Here is a 6,110-nt window from a genome sequence, read left to right as displayed (position 1 = left end):
GTGCACTTGAGGTCGGGCAATGGCCGGTCGGGCTCTTCTTGATGCTTGAGCTTTCCTCTTTGATGTAGTTGCCTTGCTCTCCAAGAATTCCCAATCATCGTTCTCATAATTTGTACCAAAAGTTCCACCAGTAATGGATATTAAGTCACGAGCATCCTCGGCACTCAACCCTTCATGAAAGGCATTCATCAACTCCCACAATTCAATTCCATGGTGAGGGCAATTCTTTATCATCATATTGAATCGTTCAAATGCGTCATGGAACATTTCACCATGTTGTTGTTGGAAACTTCTCAACCCCTTTCGTGCATCCTTGGTCTTTTGGGTGGTGTAAAACTCATCCAAGAAAGTTTGTTGCATCTCCCCCCAATGTATATATGGATGCCGAAGGCAAAGTGTAGAACCATTTTTTCGCCTTATCTTCCAAAGAAAATTGGAATAATACCAATTTAATATCATCGGCCGAGAACCCTTGACTCCCAAGAGTGTTACAAATGGAGTCATAAGCCTCCAAATGAAAGTAAGGCTCCTCCGTTGCTAACCCCTTATATTTTGGTAAACTTTGCAAAGAGTTGGTCCTCACTTCAAAAGTCCTCCCCTGATCATTGTGAGGAATGACTACCGGTGAAGGCTTTTGAGTGATTACCGGCCTAAAATGTGCTTCGATGCCCCTCACATTTTCTCTAAGGTGTCTCCTTGGTACACCAAACCTACCTCTTGGAGGAATAGGACCCATTGGCCTTGGTACTTGCCCTTGTAGTGCAATTGGTTGTTGAAACTGTTGTTGTCGCATCAGTGGGCGTTGAGGTGGTCTTTGAAATTGTGGTTGTACATTTTGCGGCCGGACTTGTTGCAATGGGATAGGATGTTGCATTGGTGGCCCTTGTGGTCTTGGCCGAATGTGTTGTGGTATGAGTTGTTGTTGTTGTGGCATTCCACCGACACTTGCCATCCCTTGAGATTGACTTTGCACATATCCAAATTCTCCTTGATCACCATAACCCCCGTAAGCATACCCATCTTCATCATAACCCTCAAACTCCTCAAATCCTTCATTATACCCATCTTCTTGAATTCCCGACGATTGCCCAAATGGAAGGGTTGAATATTGAAAGCCCGCTTGGTTCGATGGTCTAAATGTTGAAGTAGCATGAACAATGGTCGAAATTGGTGCTATGGTATGGCTTGAATATGACGGACCCGCACCCGGGAAGAAATGGGACAATGGTGGTATAGTAGTGGATGGATTAAAGGTAATGGTTGGTTCCTCTTGGGTAGTAATGGGTTGTGTGATGTTGGTTGGTGTAGTGTCATGAGGTGGAGTAGGAATTGTAGTGGAATTTGGTATGGTTGTGTTTGGTGATGATTGTGTGGAAGTAGGTATAAATGATGAGGTCGTTTGACCCGTTGTAGGTGGAATTTGTGAATCAGCCATGATGTTTCTTGGTGTAATTGGTGAAATGGGTGAACCAATGATTCGGTTTTCTCGTAATAAAACCCTGTTTTGCCTTAGCGTTCTTTCGATTTCCGGATCAAATGACAATGGTGACGCTTTGTGAGAGCCTCTAGTATGCATGCACCTGTAGAACCTGCACACTAAACACACCAGTGTAAACCCGAAAATAACAAAGCAAAACTAACAAACTGACACACGTTGCGCACTACTCCCCGGCAACGGCGCCCAAATTTGACGTGCTTGTCGTGGTACACGCAAATTTAATCCCAATAACAACTATAGATAGTGGTAAAAGGGTATCGAACTCAGGGAGTATGTGGAAAGTGTGTTGATTTTATAGCTTTGCGAATCAACTACAATTAACCTAATTTGCAGAAAAATAAAGTTCAATGATTTGGATTGTGTTTTAGAAAACTAAATTAATAACTAAGTGCAAAGAAAGATTGGTTGTTTAACAGATTAGGAGAGCAATGACCATCTTAGGATTCAGTTTTCTTTAGCAATTGTGTGAAATTTCAACTAGAAAGAGTTACATAGACATAACTCGTACATACATAATCGAAGTGATAAAAGGGAACAAAGTACTCGGATTCTAATGCGAGGTTGTTTCCCGATGATCAATTAACCAATAACCAACCCTAACCCTTCCCGTGACATCTCGGTTGCCAACGGCACCAAGAACGTACGATCAAGACTAGAAATTGCACTACTGATTAACAAGCTACAAACAATTATGCATATACCATGATATTCAAGCAACGCAAGTTATCATTCTAGAAATTCAGAAATAAACACACAAAAGTTCAAGATAAACCTTCACCTAAGATGATCACCGAGAGTTTTAGCCACGCATAGCTTGGTGAATCATCATAACAAGTAGTTCAATGTTCATACAAATCAAAATCACAAACCGAATGTTAGAAATTGTTCCAAGCCAAGCCAAATTACTCAAAATCGCCCCTAATGTCTCCAATAACCGACCAATGATGAGAAATACATGAAAAGACACCATAAAACTGCATAAATGATGGCAGTTACGGTTTTAGCGTCACTTTCACCGTAACTTACGGCTCTACCGTAAGTTACGGTGCGCATAAAAGTGTTATGGTGCAAATTATCTGTTTTACGGTGGGAACCAGGCAAAAATCAGGTCCACCGTAAATTAGGTAGGACCGTAATTTACGGTGACAAGCTGAGTATTCTTCTTTGATTCATCTTTTGCTCCACACTCGACCCGTTCAACTTCGAACCTTCCAAAGCTGCATTTTTCTTCACTTTAAGCCGCCAAACCGCACCTGAGACATAAGCAACAATAGTTATCTAATTCGAGATAATTACACACTTAAATGAGGGATAAACTTATCTTTTAACATCATAAAGGGTTGTCCAATGGACCACCCGTCAAAACTCCGACAGCACAACCTCCTTAAGCGGTTGTACCTTGGAAACATACGGGTTCTCTTGGGTGGCCCAAAATCTATTCTAAGGAAAACATGTTGAACAGGTGTCTTAGCCATCTCATGTATCTTTTCATGTTTTTGTTTTCTTCCATTGTATTTTGTTTGCAGTTTTCAATATGTTTGATATTTTTTTTGTTTTCATTATATTTGTAATTTTCAAGAACAAGTGTAATCTATTTACTTGTTTCATTTTGCTTCTGATTTGTAAACTCTATCACAAAATAACTAGTAGTTTACTCGTCCGCGGTCCGGGTATATTTGATGAACACCAGCCAAACGCACTGCGTATTTTAATATCACAATGACTTCTTACCCAACTATTAAGAACATCAATAACTGTCTCCATATTTAAGATAATGAAGACTTTTTATGCGATTGCGATTAGTAACTACAACTATTCTTGTATTGTCATACATAGTAAATTAAAATCTTAGATCCAATTCACACAATTTAAAATATTGAAGTAATTATTTGTAAATTGATTAACGTAGCTATTAATAACACCATTAAATGAAGTTAGATAAGATCTATGAAAGTTAGATGTTTACGAAAATGTTAAAAAAACTACCAATGACAATCAAATGTAGATTATATTTATTGGCATAAAATATTACACAGCAAACATATTCTAAACATAATAGACCAACTAAAATAACACATTAATTTTGAAAATTGATTCTCCATATAAAAAAATATACCAACCACAAAAAAAAACCACAAACATAATAGTATGTATATAACACAAAGATAACAATGAACAACTAAATACAAAACCATAACTAAACATGTGGTGAAACTATAGTTTCAATATAGCTTGCACCTATGATGCCTTGCGTAAAGATGATAGGAAAAAAACCATGCATCTTCTTTCCTCTTACGTTTATCTGAGCAACATCACCCCAATCGTGTACTATAATTAATTTGTTATTTCCATCAATGTAGTGCCCAGATGACCCTATCATCAATGGCATAAACACAAGGGGTACAAAAGACACCACTTTCGCCCAAGTATCCTTCTGCAAACGCCACAATTGAACATCTACACTACGCATTCCAATACTAACCAACATATGAAGTTCATCCCGTATATGGCTATCCTAGATTTTATATTACCTTCGACTCAACATCCAAATGAAGAACCGATGTGTTACCCACACACCAGAATTTGGTCAATAAAACTACTAACTATTTCCACAAAACGTCCCAACGGACCAACTATAGATAGCAATAGCATATGGACTATAAATTAAGAACCTTGGAGTTGACCATGAACCTTCACTAAATGAATAAATGTTAACAGTTAACCTGAAATGAGTGCGTCTAATGTGCACAATTTTGTAATCACTAGCAGAGTCAACACAAAACCCAAGACTATCATCACCCATATTGTAAAATCCTTGAGAATTCGAATTTTTCATCATCTTGAACACACGAGTTAGTGGATTCCAAACAACCAATTCGCTAGTATTACATAGGCAAGCACATACCATGCCATCCAAATTTACTAGAAAGATCACAGTGCCTAAAACACATCTAGGAGATTCAACATCAACATAACGAATCGGACATGATGATTTGTTAAGAGCAATTATTTTCTGGTCACCTAATATTCGCAAGAAATGACAATTATTCTTAGCAAACTCAAGAGTTGAAAGATGGGCTAACCAATCTTTAAACACAACCTTGCACCATATAACAGCCTTTGCCGGAAGTCTAGGAATAATCTTCATCAATATTAACAGAGATGGAAGATCCTTCATATTCACTTACGATTATACTTTAATTAGAAATACTGACGTAGATACAGAGAGGAAGAAAACATATACGAAAAACGATTCCTTTGAAAAATGAAAACATACATAAAAACTACCCCAATTAATAGTTAACACGGGTGAGTAAAAACTCCTAAAACTATGAGTAGCTAGTAGTTTACCCGTTCGCTGTCCAGGTACATATGATTAACACCATCCAAACTCACTGTATATTTTAATATCACCATTACTACTTATCTAACTATTAAGAACATCAATAACTATGTCTATATATAAGATAATGTTGACTTTTGATGTGATTTCGATCAGTAACTACAACTGTTCTTGAATTCTCGTACATACTAATTTAAAATCTTACATCTAATTCGCATAATCTAATATATTTTATTAATTATTTGTAAATTGATTAACGTAGGAATTGCTAACACCATTAAATGAAGATAAATGATATCTATCAATGTTACATGTTTACAAAAGTATTAAAAATAAAAAAAAACCATCAATGGCAAACAAACATAGATTATATTTCTTGGGGGGGGGGGGGATTTATGAATCACCCAATTGAACTTTGCATTTTTGTAGGAGAACATCATCAGTTCTAAATATAAATGACAACTTTATTAACACAATGTTACACAAAATAAAATAAATTAACAGATTGTATACCATAAAAAGACATTTTCCTTGATACAACACAAACGATTGTAAGAAAAAACACAATTACCATCTTTGTAGGAGAACATGTTGAGTTCTGAATATAAATGACAATTTTATTAACACAATGTAGACCATAAAAATACATTTTCCTTAGTGTCGTGTGTGTGTGGGTGGGGATTGAGGGGGGGGTTATTTATATATCAGCTACTTCAACCAAGCATGTTTTAAGGAAAACATGGTCAATAACTACTAGGCACTGTAACCTAAATGTTAAACCACTCATGCGTGTTTAAATGAAGGGAAAATATACATATAAAAAACTCCAACTCAACTTAATAGCATTACCACAATGTAATGTATTCAAAATTTTACACAAAAAAACACATTGAAATTCAATATCTTAACAAAATAACTTTTGACAACAAACATAAGAATCCATTAAAACAAAACTATGACGACCAGTAAGTCACAAACCATTTCACCATCTAACCATCATCATACATAAAAAACTACATAACTAAATACCCTAAAAACCTAACCTAACTTTTCCAAGGGAAAAAAAAACAACGAAACAAAAAACAAAAGTCTTCAAGCACAATATATGGTAGCCTATCGTGGAGTGAAACAAAAGCATCAATTAGTTTTTTTAATAAGCATATCATCATCTTACGAATCTTGAACAAAACTGTCAATTTCAATCACCTCATCCCACTTCCAATTCTTAACTACGCCATGGTGTGGTGGTGTTGTTGGGTGTTGTTTGCT

The 6,110-nt window shown here is 36.4% G+C and overlaps 1 non-coding gene across 1 annotated transcript; it reads left to right on the top strand.

Annotated features, from left to right (window-relative positions):
- The first annotated feature begins 205 nt into the window (after positions 1–205).
- On the top strand, positions 206–311 carry LOC118490904. Its single transcript, XR_004890129.1, has one exon. It is a non-coding gene; the product is annotated as a small nucleolar RNA R71 (small nucleolar RNA).
- The last annotated feature ends 5,799 nt before the right edge of the window (positions 312–6,110 follow it).

Source organism: Helianthus annuus, chromosome 3, assembly GCF_002127325.2.
Source record: "Helianthus annuus cultivar XRQ/B chromosome 3, HanXRQr2.0-SUNRISE, whole genome shotgun sequence".
Lineage (NCBI taxonomy): Eukaryota > Viridiplantae > Streptophyta > Magnoliopsida > Asterales > Asteraceae > Helianthus > Helianthus annuus.
Note: the sequence above shows the minus strand (reverse complement) of the source record. Positions and strands in the feature narration are given on the sequence as shown.